Source organism: Zootoca vivipara, chromosome 3 (genome assembly GCF_963506605.1).
Source record: "Zootoca vivipara chromosome 3, rZooViv1.1, whole genome shotgun sequence".
Classification (NCBI taxonomy): domain Eukaryota; kingdom Metazoa; phylum Chordata; class Lepidosauria; order Squamata; family Lacertidae; genus Zootoca; species Zootoca vivipara.
Window position 1 is genome coordinate 107,768,826 of NC_083278.1, and position 13,543 is coordinate 107,782,368.

Below are 13,543 nucleotides of genomic sequence, written 5' to 3' on the forward strand. Positions count from 1 at the left end.
GTTTAGTTCAAGACTTCAAACGGTTTAGTTTCATGGGGAAAATACAAAACGACTAAATTCATTCTGGGTAAATATGAACTAAATTACATTCAATCATGCACCCAGTTACAACATCTGGAATGAAACAGGGTCTCATTGCCCCCAATCCGTTGATCCATCCACTTGTCTCCTATCCAAAAGTCATTATATTTTGTATACCAAACAGAGAATACAAAGTTTGGTGATATCTTTACTAGCAGTTGGCCTGAATGCACATAATGTTCCCAGATTGCTATGGGAATGAAGATTTGAAGAATTGGTGCACATCATATTTGTTACTGGCTCAACTGTGCAACAGCTTATACACCCAGCCATTATTTTTGTGGATTTGATTATAAAAGTCACCAGGATGTTGCCTGTTTAGGACATGTATCTGCAATACTGAATATGTAGCCTTTGCACCAGAAAAAGATACATGTGGCATGGTAGAACCAGCCTCATATAACCAACATGCTTAAGTCTAATTCATGCATGAAGGGGGTAATGCCATAGCGTAAGATGTATTGGCAGGCTAAACTAGGTCACTCCCCCTCACCTTGGGAAGGAAGGTATTGAAGTCTATTGCTCTTCCTCAGTCCACCAGAGAAGCTTAATGTGTGAGGTCTAAGCTTGTTGCTCCAAGTTCAGACCACATGGCTCTAACAAGCTTCCCTTGAGTTCCTATACCAATAATTTAGGAACTTTCACCACGGCAATTAAGCTAAGCTTTACTGCCTGTGTTTTCTGACTGATGTATGGAAAAGCACATGAACCTGACCTTCGAAGAGTTTGAAAGTAAATCAATTTTAAACTTACCAAATGTGTGGTCTTTTTCTAAGCTAGGGGATGAGGGAAACTTTGGAAGTAACCTGGAAGGGCATATTTTAAAGGTCTAACGGCCTATATTTCCATGTTTTTATTTGCTGGATATTTTGTGATTTTAAATCTCTGCTGGGGTTCTCTGACCAAAGAGTACTTGCCCCAAACCTGGAATTTTGCATTCAGGAATTATCCTCTTATAGACCTTTTATAGACCCATTTTTCCTTTCCCAGCACTGACCGCACCCAGATGTGAATAATAATAATAATAATAATAATAATAATAATAATAATAATAATCCCACAAGAAGAAATTCTTACAAGAGTATCCGTTTTGCAAGTTTTATTGTATATATAGTTCCCTCCTCCTTTCTGACTAGTAAACCAACCTAATGTTCTCTTCCACTGGGGTGTCATGATTCTACTGTCACAAAATATATCTCTTTCCAGGAAGACGATGCTTCCAGCATTGTGCTCAGAAATGCCAGTTCTCATTATACATGCAAACAAGCAGATGTCACAATTTATTCGTATTGACAGAGGGTTCTTGGCTGTTGAGCTTTAAAGCTGATAGATCATTTCATGTGGGAGGAGTTCGTTCTCCCCCTGTCCCGCCGTCTGCTTTAGCTCCTCAGCTGAAAAATTTGAAACAAAATGATGTGAGAAGTGTTTGTATAAGAAGAAAATGTCTTGAACTGTCCTTGTGCTTCCTCAAATCTTGGTATGCTATGGGCTGCTGCTCCTAGTACCAAATCGTACCAAACTGCCAATAGTACCAAAATACAGTTATCATCAGGTTTTGTTGTCATAGAACCATAGAATCCTAGAGTTGGAAGAGACCACAAGGGCCATCCAGTCCAACCCCCTGCCAAGCAGGAAACACCATCAAATCATTCTTGACATATGCTTGTCAAGCCTCTGCTTAAAGACCTCCAAAGAAGGAGACTCCACCACACTCCTTGGTAGCAAATTCCACTGCCGAACAGCTCTTACTGCCAGGAAGTTCTTCCTAATGTTTAGGTGGAATCTTCTTTCTTGAAGTTTGAATCCATTGCTCTGTGTCCGCTCCTCTGGAGCAGCAGAAAACAACCTTTCTCCCTCCTCCATATGACATCCTTTCATATATTTGAACATGGCTATCATATCACCCCTTAACCTGTTGTCATCTGTTAGGTTCCCCACCTAGAGGTTCAGTGTTTGCAGAAGCTCAGACAAGTGGCATGTGATTTCTGAGAATCTCAGCTTTAATTTAACTCAGCAAGTTTCTGTACCTCATGACTTTGGAGATGGGCTTGGCCATTGAATGCATTGGCCTTTATCCTAGGATAAGGCAGGAAGTTCATGGAAGGAACATTTCCCCATCCCGGCTGGATTAAGACAAAACAAGACCGTAGGTTTTATCAATTTTAAGAGCCCCCCCCAAATGTGTACTATTGTAACAGAAATAACCATGAAAATAGATATTGCATACATATCAGTACATAGCCATGGATGCAGCTAAAAACTTAGGCTTATTGCTATCTGTTTTGATTAGACTATTTGCATATGAAATGCCTTTAAATTAAAATACCTTATAATTTCTTACTTATGCTTACTTAGCATATCTGAAAACGATATTATACTTATTTCTGCACAGGTAAACACAATATGACTCATAACTACTATTAAGTATATTTTTGTTATATTGGAAGCAGACTCTCTGTTTTCCCTGAGTCCTTTATTTTTTAACCACACACACACACACACATATAGATACTTAACGGCCCCTCATAATTTGTGCACCTAAACCATGGGTAGGCAAACTAAGGCCCGGGGGCCGGATCCAGCCCAATTGCCTCCTAAATCCGGCCTGCTGACGGTCCGGGAATTACTGTGTTTTTACATGAGTAGAATGTGTCCTTTTATTTAAAATGCAACTCTGGGTTATTTGTGGGGCCTGCCTGGTGTTTTTACACGAGTAGAATGTGTGCTTTTATTTAAAATGCATCTTTGGGTTATTTGTGGGGCATAGGAATTTGTTCATATCCCCCCTTCAAAATATAGTCCGCCCCCCCCCCAAAGATCCGAGGGACAGTGGACCAGCCCCCTGCTGAAAAAGTCTGCTTACACTGTTAGCTTCTCTTCCCATCTCTTTTTCTCTCTGCCTCCATTTGCACCCACTGGAAAGCTTGGAGGGTCAGCAAGACATGGGAGGTTGTTGGCAGGAGAAAGAGTCACCCCAAATCAGGTAGAACCCCACCTGATTTTTGACACCCTGCTTTGAAGCCCCCTATGTCCTAATCCACATTAAGGACAAATCCTCATTTATAACAAGTGTTGCTGGGGGAGCAGTTTCTTTCTCTGCCGTGCATTTTTAAAGGTTCTGAGGTAAAAACGCAGTGAGTCACGGCAGGAGATGTTGCTCTTGAGTGAAATGGCATATTGAGGCTAATGGACCTCCTTTGAACTTTGCTTTGTTTCCTCCTTAACTGCTTCCACCATGAGGCTGTGAAACTGCCTAGCTCACAGAGAGCAGCTGCTGAAAGAGGGAGACAAAACCCAAAAGAAAACACCACATCTCCTTGAGGAACTGGAGGGGGAAAGGGGATTTCTGACTGTCAGTTTTGAATGGGTAGGATTTGTAGTGAAACTGAAACCATGCTTTGAGTTTGTTTTTTTGATGACACTCACCATCATTCATCATTTTCTATACAAAGGCAAGAAAAATGAGTCCTATCTAATCCCATGGATCACATTCTGTTATGGCTCACTTTCCTGGGGCCAGATATCCATACCTGCCAAGTCCCGGACTGCAGAATCCGGGACCGGCAGCCACGTGACACTGGAGGTTGCGTAGACGCAACTTCCGGTGGCGCTTTGCCCATCTATGGGCACCAAAAATGACCGCCGCTGGCTTCGAAAGTCATGTCTACGCATGTCCGGAAGTGCGTAGACGCGACTTTCGAAGCCGGTGCCGGTCATTTTTTTCTGATTTTCCCATCTATGGGCAGGAGAATATAAGGGAGAATAACGGGAGATGAAGTGATACGGGGGACCACCGGGAAAAGGTAAGAAAAAACGGGGGTTTCCCGGGGAAAACGGGGTACTTGGCAGCTATGCACATATCATTGATGAACAGACCAGAGACAAAAGTGGTGAATCAGCATATGTGATTCTTACCAGCCATGCGGAAGCCAGAGGTTTTCACAGATACACCCCTCTTTAGTCTATGTCCAGGCAAGGAAGAGGTTCAAAGATCCAGACCAGCCAAGCAAAAACATTCAAGAAAGGTTCAGAATAGGCCACAATAGAGGTGTATAATATTCTGGGTCAGTGGTGAAAGTATTTAATAGAATCATGGAGTTTGTGTCATGAATGAGCCAGCTCCAAGTGAAGGTTTACAGCCAACTGCAGAAAGCAGCCAGGAACAGAGAGGCTTTGATGTTAGTCAGGCAGGGGAGAGCCACTAGCTGCAGACTTTGGCTGTTCCTGACCTTGATGGGCAGGCTGATAAGGTAGTAGCTGAGAGCAGGCTAGAACATAGACAAAGCTTGCCAGAAGCACAAACAGGAGCGAACAAACTCAGAGACAGCCTCTCAGATCAGGAAGAGGTTGAAGTTGATCCACTCAGTCCGAAGAGTCAGCGAATGGGAGGGCTGCTAGATAGGAAGCAAAACAAAAGACGTAAGGGTCGTAAGTTAAATATCTTCTGTAGACACTGGAAGGGTTGCCTTTGGTAATGATGCCAGAGACATTGTTAGAGCCGTCTGGAGCTATCTGTTTGTTTTTGCAATAAATCCTCCTTTTAAATTATCTACGTTTACTGTGTTATCAAGCTGGGAACCTAGACTCCTGACAGTTTCTAGGGACATCAAGGGTCATCAGGTCCAACCCTCTGCATTGCAAGAATCTCAGCTGGAGCATCCAAGACAGATGGCCATCCAACATCTGCTTAAAAAACCTCCAAGGAAGGAGAGTCCACAACCTCCCGAGGGAGTTCATTCCACTGTCAAACAGTTCTTACTCTCAGAAAGTTCTTGCTGATGTTTAGTTGGAATCTCCTTTCTTGTAACTTGAATCCAAGAAAGGGGGTTTCTTAAAATAATTTTTTTGTAAAAGAATAATAACTTCAGTTCTCCCTGTTTCCACACTGCTCTGCGATTTTTCTTTTAAGTCCTCATGAAAATTGAACAGCACTTTGATGCAAATTTCTCCTAATATTCCCATGCCCGGGTGCCATTTTGCCCAACACACACATTTTTGCAAAGCAAAATATAACATGATGCATTTGTGTCTCTTAGTTTCACTAATATATGCATTTTAATGCACACTTTATCCTACTATACACATTTGCCTATGCATTACTTGGCTGTAGAACAGCACTGCAAAGTTCAGAAAAGTGTTAATTTTGAAGGGTTACCTTGTTTTAGTCCCGGTATTATTTCAGAAAGTGCGAATTAGTCAAATTTGCTTTTAAGTGTAAACCGAACCAGAATTATCCTCCATCCTTATAGTGTCTACACTGACTGTCACTATTTCTTCCGGGATGCAGGCAGGGGTATCTGCCAGTCCTACTGGGGCAAGTCAGGGATTTAACCTGGTGTCCTCCTCCTCCCCTGTAAACACCCAGGATGCAGTGTGCAGAGTGGCAGACCTGACTCATGACCTTAACTAGCATCATGGTACACGTTATCAAAACATTTACAGTCATTGCTCCTGAGTTTACGAGACAAACCTATATGGCTGTGTTTTAAGTGAGTGAAAGGAAACTTTTTTTAAGATGCATTTTTATCGGTAACCATAATCACAGGAGAGAGTCTAAAAATTTACTGACCTGCTCCTTCAGATGTAAAAGTTTAATCAACTTGCTAAGGTCTGAATTCTCAAAAGTGCAATAAAACAGCAAATGAGAAGGGGGGGGGGGTGAAGTGATCCCAGGAAATCTAAACAGAAACTGCATCTGGGAGTTGAGCTTTTAGAAAGAGTCTTGTCAGAAATTTCCAGCTGTTACTGCGTGGTAAATAATTTAAACAGATGCTCTCAGCTAAAAGTGCATAGTGACAGATTAGGGGAAAAAATGAATTTTTAACAATGCTACTAAACTATATAACAACAAACTCGAGTTGAGAGCCATCCAGCTTCCCAGTATCAAGTGCACACAGTGGAGCATCTAAAAATATTAAATGGGGACAGAAAACATAAATTAATTAGAGACACATTTTCTGTCTCCAATTGTTCAGATGGTCCATAGACTGAGTCACTAGAAGGAAGCAAACCGTCTCCATGTCTTTTTAGATTTTTTATTTATTCATTGGAGTTTTGAGGTTGTTAAGAGTTACCACTGCTGTTTTATACAGAAGTGGGTGGGGGGATTAATCCTTATTAATGCTAGGAATATACAAACCAGCACAACCCCAGGAAATTTGCCAAGTCTGAGTGAGACTCTTTGAGCTTCTCCCAGCATTCCTCAAATATTTTGCCCTGAATGGTTTCTCAAAATTCATCACCTAATGGGTGCATTAGTTGAGATTCCTGCATTGCAAGGGGTTGGACTAGATCAGTGCTCCCCAACCTTTTTATCGCCGCGGACCAGTCAACGTTTGATAATTTTTCTGCGGCCTGCTGAGGGGGGGGGGGACGTTGATTGCTTATATTTTATTTAGATTGTTTTGATTTAATAATTTTAATTTAATTGTATTTAATGTTCCTTGGGCGGACCGGTACCAATTGATCCACGGACCGGTACCGGTCCATGGCCCGGGGGTTGAGGACCACTGGACTAGATGACCCTCAGGATACTTTCCAACATCACCATTCTGTGATTCTATGAACAATTTAGCTGCGGGTGAAATCTGGTGGAAATTGCATTCAGCATTGTCTCCTTCAGCAAAGTTCACCTCTCAGATACCTCCCCTCTTAAGTAAAGCCCTGTTGAATCACTAGGTGGGCCATTGGCCTGATGCCAGTTCTTATGGTCTTACGTTTCGAAGCACGTATTGTATGAATTAGCTAGGTTCACAGTGAAATGCAAACTGAACCAAATTCCTCCCACAATCCCACCCACAACCAACTCAGAAGGACACATTGCACCATAGGCTTGCCCTGTCCATTGGCTAATTGAATTTCGAAGCCCTATTTAAAACCGAAGCCGCAAAGACATGGAGAATCAATCGTTTCTGTGATTTGTAGGATCTCGCCTGTACTTTTAATAGTTCAGAAAGCTGCACATTCAGGACTTATTGTTGAAGAGATTCCTGTGGAAGCATGCCCATGCTCCCAGATTCACCCCTAATGTGGCCTTGAATGCTCATTATTGCAGAGCAAGACACTTGCGTGAGCAATGCAGTATAAGGGTAAAATAATGGATTTTATGCTAGTTGCAAAATAAATAAAAAATAAATGATAACATCTAGGAAAAGGATTAGTGGGAGAAAGAGAAAGAGGGTATATAGTGGTACCTTGGTTCTCAAAAGCCTTGGTTCTCAAACGGTTTGGTTCTCAAACGGTTTGGTTCTCAAACTCCGAAAACCTGGAAGTAAGTGTTCCGGTTTTCAAACGTTTGTAGGAATCCAAACATCCAATGTGGTTGCCGGCTATTGAGAGCCAGTGTGGTGTAGTGGTTAAGAGTGGTAGACTCGTAATCTGGGGAACTGGGTTCGCATCTCTGCTCCTCCACATGCAGCTGCTAGGTGACCTTGGGCTAGTCACACTTCTCTGAAGTCTCTCAGCCCCACTCACCTCACAGAGTGTTTGTTGTGGGGGAGGAAGGGAAAGGAGGATGAATTTCTTCTGTAAATGACAATTGTCGTTTCTGGATTCCATAAACTGATGTCAACTTGAGCAGCCATATGGTCTTTTCTCTATAGATGTGACTGCCATGTGACTGTCACATCACAAAAAGTCCGTGAACTTTTTATTTTGTGAAGTATGTGAGCAGGGAACACAGAGAGAAAGGAGTCAGCTATAAAAGCTAGACACTCGCTTCCTTGAAAGCTGGGCAATCTGGTGGAAAGCAGCGGGGTTAATAGGGTACAAGAGAAAGTTGCCCGTGACTGATGTTTTATTCACTTCTCCTTCTTCCCTTGTTTTAACGAACAATGGCCTCATCTGAACATTGTGCAGTGAGGCTGAATGGTTCTGTTTTAAAGAGAGCCTTTACTTCCACCACGACAGTTTATGTGCCCATTCCCCTCTCCTAACCTTAGCAATAGCTGGCACAATGGTCTCTGCCACCATCCCTGTTTAAGCATCATTGACTGTCGCTGCTGTCCTTACCCGCAGAGCCTCTTAACAAGTGGAAGCTGTTAGCTGAACTAATGAGCCTGCAAAGGTTCAATGAAATCTATAGCTCACTTAAAAAAAGAAAAAGCCACCAACCTTTTCCTGTGATTTGGAGTCCTTTCTGTTCTCGGAGGAAGAGCCGAACAACGGAAGAGCCAAGATGAGCTTGGAAACACAGCAAAGTCACCTGTGGGTAGCAATGTGAGGCTGGACCAGTGCAGGATTAAACCCTATAGAGGCCCTTAGGCAGTCGAAATCTTGCACACACACCCCGCTGCAAATTATCTCCTAATAAGTTTTTGATTTTACCAACCAACAAATTTAATAAGCCAATTTTATTACACAAAACAGCCATTCACAATTATTTATGTTATTAAACAAATTAACCTATTATGTTATTAAACAAATTAACCTATTATGTTATTAAACAAAAATGATTGAATATTATTAAACAATATGACACACAATTATAAAACGTTGTTGTTGTTGTTGTTGTTGTTGTTTGATGAACCAACAAAACTTTAAATATTCGCTTTCCTCAATTTTTTTTTTGCGGTGAAATCTTTCAGGATATATGGGAAGTCTACTCACAGAATCCTTCATATTTGGAGGTTTCTTGTGAGTGTGTTCTAGTGGGATAACACTGAACTAAGAAAGCTTGATTGCGGTTTTCTTTCAAGATCAAATCAATGTTATTTTGATCTGTTCTTGTGGGACCCCTAAAAGGTGTGGGGCCCATAGGCCAGTGCCTCTTTTGCCTATTTGGTAACCCAGCGCTGGGCTAGAGCCAGCTCCCGTTTGCCAAGGCTAATGACTCAGGCTGTGCATTTGCTGTACATGGTTTTCCCAAAAAGAATCATGGGAACTGTAGTTTGTTAAGTGTTCTGGAATAGTCCATCACTTTCATTTGCCACTCTTCTTTTGTTGGCATTTCCTCCTGCTTCCATCGTTGGGCTAATAGTATTCTTGCTGCAGTAAAGGTAAAGGGACCCCTGACCTTAGTAGGCCCAGTCATAAACAACTCTGGGGTTGCGGTGCTCATCTCGCTTTACTGGCTGAGGGAGCTGGCGTGCAGCTTCCGGGCTGCAACGTTTTTTTGGCATTCTTATGAATTTCTGTACCTACCATACCAAGTAAAAGCGCTTCTGGTTTGTTTTGGAAATGTATATTTCAACATTTTAAAAAATCTCATTATAGATCATTTCCCAGAAGTCTTTTACTTTTTTACATTCCCACCACATATGGTAAAACATACCCTCCAACAACTATCTGATTTTAGAAGACATCTGAAGGCAGCCCTGTTTAGGGAAGTTTTTAATGTTCGATGTTTTATTGTGTTTTTAATATTCTGTTGGGAACCGCCCAGAGTGGCTGGGGAAACCCAGCCAGATAGGCGGGGAATAAATAAGAAATTATTATTATTAAGGTCCTGCTTGCATGCTTCCTATAGGAATCTGGTGGGCTTGATGAGCCTTTGGCCCAATCCAGCAGTACTGTTCATAAGGCCTTAAGTGAACTATGGAGTTGTTTTTGTTTGGGAAGACGGCAAGTAAGCACAGCAGAGCCAGTTAAAACATCAAATGCATCATAATTGAAAGGGATAAGAAATTACTATAAATAGAGGGTTTTAAAAATCCATTTTTGCTCCTTTTAATCCTTACTGGTATGGTGCAATTTTAATGTACCACTCTAGAAAATCAGCATATCAAACAATGCAGGGGAAGGAGAAGCTTTGTTCTCAGAATGTGCCTCCCTCCTCCATTCTTCCTGCATCTTGGAGGTCGTCTAGTGCCTTTGCTGATAAGAAGTTTAAAAGAGGCTCCCCAGTGGGAAGATGTTAGAGGGTTCCCCATAGGGCTGACACATTACAAGTGCTTCCACACAGTTTATGAGCTAAAAAACCAATACTATTGACAATGAAAGGAGATGTTTAGCCCTAATTCTGCAGCAGCCTAGACTTGAGAGCTTTAAAGGACACACCAGTCTATTACAAGATCTCTTCCAATTAGGGCCCCCTCTTACTCAGAACAAGATATACTGAGTGATATCTAGTGTTAGTCGTAGTCAAACCATTGAAATCAATGGAAATCAATGGTATGTTATTTCAGTAAGTCTGCTCTGAGTATGAATTACAGCGGACCCTCGGGTTACGTACCTCTCTGGATACGTAATCTTCGGGTTGCGAAAGCGGCAAACCCGGAAATAATTTTCTGGGTTTCACTGCTCGCACATGCACATAAGTGCTCTGCGCACCACGCAGAGACCCCCGGAATGAATTAAATCCGTATCCAGAGACTCCACTGCAGTTAAAAACAATCCATTGTCTTTTTATACCACTGGTCCTCAAACTATAAGGTGAGTTCCATTGGGCATAGCTGCCAAGTTTTCCCTTTTCTCGCGAGGAAGCCTATTCAGCATAAGGGAAAATCCCTTTAAAAAAAGGGATAACTTGGCAGCTATGCCATTGGGTGGTAACAGTCGTACCTTGGAATTCGAACGGCTTAATTGTCAAACGTTTTGGCTCCTGAATGATCAAAACCCAGAAGTGATTGTTTTCGAACGTTCTTTCGGAAGCCGAACATCCAGTGGGGCTTCTGCAGCTTCCGATTGTCTGCAGACAATCCAGAACGGATTCCATTTGACTTCCAAGGTATGTCTGCATTGGGCATTTGGAAGCAGGGAGACCTCCAGTGCAGATGGGGTCCTGATATGGTACAGGTGGCAGGAATGTGTGGGGGAACCATTGTGGTAGCAGTACTGCCCTCTGTGCCAGTGAGAGTTTTAAAGGATAAGATTTTACAGGTCTACTTCCAAAAATAATGCCTCCTCTCTCCTTTCTCAAAAGCAATTTATTGTAATCTTCCACTCCATAGATATGAATATTGTCTGGTCATAAACAGTGCCCTGGATTGGAAAATACAGCTCCCCAGATCATGCTTGGGGTAAAGCCAGTTCTGCTAGCACACTGGTCCTTCCTCCCCTGGAGGAGAAATTCAATTCAGTTTGCATCTAAAGGTGAATTTACCTAATTCACCCCCTTCATGGATCAATGCCTTGTCGTGGCGAAGGGGCTTGAATAACTCAGAGAAGCTATGAGCTATGCCATGCAGGGCCACCCAAGATGGACAGGTCATAGTGGAGAGTTTTGACTAAACGTGATCCACCTGGAGAAGGAACTGGCAAGCCACTCCAGTATCCCTGCCAAGAAAACTCCATGGACAAAGACAACAGGCATATAAAAGTTATGACGCTGGAAGATGAGCCCCTCAGGTCGGAAGGCGTCCAACATGCTACTGAGGAAGAGCGGAGGACAAGTACAAGTAGATTCAGAGCTGATGAAGCGGCTGGGCCAAAGCCGAAAGGACGCTCAGTTGCGGATATGCCTGGAAGCGAAAGGAAAGTCCGATGCTGTAAAGAAAAATATTGCATAGGAACCTGGAATGTAAGAACCATGAGTGGAGGTAAGCTGGATGTGGTCAAAAATGAGATGACAAGAATAAATATCGACATCCTGGGCATCAGTGAACTAAAATGGAAGGGAATGGGCGAATTCAGTTCGGATGACTATCATATCTACTACTGTGGGCAAGAATCCTGTAGCAGAAATGGAGTGGCCCTCATAGTCAACAAAAGAGTGGCAAAAGCTGTAATAGGATGCAATCTCAAAAATGACAGAATGATCTCGATACGAATCCAAGGCAGACCTTTTAACATCACAGTAATCCAAGTTTATGCACCAACTACCGGTGCTGAAGAAAGTGAAATTGACCAATTCTATGAAGACCTACAACACCTTCTAGAAATGACACCAAAGAAGGATGTTCTTCTCATTACAGGGGACTGGAATGCTAAAGTAGGGAATCAAGAGATAAAAGGAACAACTGGCAAGTTTGGCCTTGGAGTTCAAAATGAAGCAGGGCAAAGGCTAATAGAGTTCTGTCAAGAGAACAAGCTGGTCATCACAAACACTCTATTCCAACAACACAAGAGACGACTCTACACATGGATATCACCAAATGGACAGCATCGAAATCAGATTGATTATATTCTCTGCAGCCAAAGATGGAGAAGCTCCATACAGTCAGCAAAAACAAGACCTGGAGCTGACTGTAACTCAGATCATCAGCTTCTTATAGCAAAATTCCAGCTTAAACTGAAGAAAGTAGGAAAAACCACTGGGCCAGTAAGATACAATCTGAATCAAATCCCTTATGAATACACAGTGGAAGTGAGGAACAGGTTTAAGGATTTAGATTTGGTGGACAGAGTGCCTGAAGAACTATGGATGGAGGCTCGTAACATTATACAGGAGGCAGCAATGAAAACCATCCCAAGGAAAAGGAAATGCAAGAAAGCAAAATGGCTGTCCAACGAGGCCTTACAAATAGCGGAGGAGAGGAGGCAAGCAAAATGCAAGGGAGATAGGGAAAGATACAGGAAACTGAATGCAGATTTCCAAAAAACAGCAAGGAGAGACAAGAGGGTCTTCTTAAATGAGCAATGCAAAGAAATAGAGGAAAACAATAGAATGGGGAAAACCAGAGATCTGTTCAAGAAAATTGGAGATATGAAAGGAACATTTCGTACAAAGATTACCATAATCAAGGACAAAAGTGGTAAGGACCTAACAGAAGCAGAAGACATCAAGAAGAGGTGGCAAGAATACACAGAGGAATTATACCAGAAAGATATGGAGGTCTCGTACACCTCAGGTAGTGTGGTTGCTGACCTTGAGCCAGACATCTTGGAGAGTGAAGTCAAATGGGCCTTAGAAAGCATTGCTAATAACAAGGCCAGTGGAAGTGATGATATTCCAGCTGAACTGTTTAAAATTTTAAAAGATGATGCTGTTAAGGTGCTACACCCAATATGCCAGCAAGTTTGGAAAACTCAGCAATGGCCAGAGGATTGGAGAAGATCAGTCTACATCCCAATTCCAAAGAAGGGCAGTGCCAAAGAATGCTGCAACTACCGCACAATTGCGCTCATTTCACACGCTAGCAAGGTTATGCTTAAAATTCTACAAGGCAGGCTTAGGCAGTATGTGGACCGAGAACTCCCAGAAGTGCAAGCTGGATTTCGAAAGGGCAGAGGAACCAGAGACCAAATAGCAAACATGCGCTGGATTATGGAGAAAGCTAGAGAGTTCCAGAAAAACGTCTACTTCTGCTTCATTGACTATGCAAAAGCCTTTGACTGTGTCGACCACAGCAAACTATGGCAAGTTCTTAAAGAAATGGGAGTGCCTGATCACCTCATCTGTCTCCTGAGAAATCTCTATGTGGGACAAGAAGCTACAGTTAGAACTGGATATGGAACAACTGATTGGTTCAAAATTGGGAAAGGAGTACGACAAGGTTGTATATTGTCTCCCTGCTTATTTAACTTATATGCAGAATTCATCATGCGAAAGGCTGGACTAGATGAATCCCAAGCCGGAATTAAG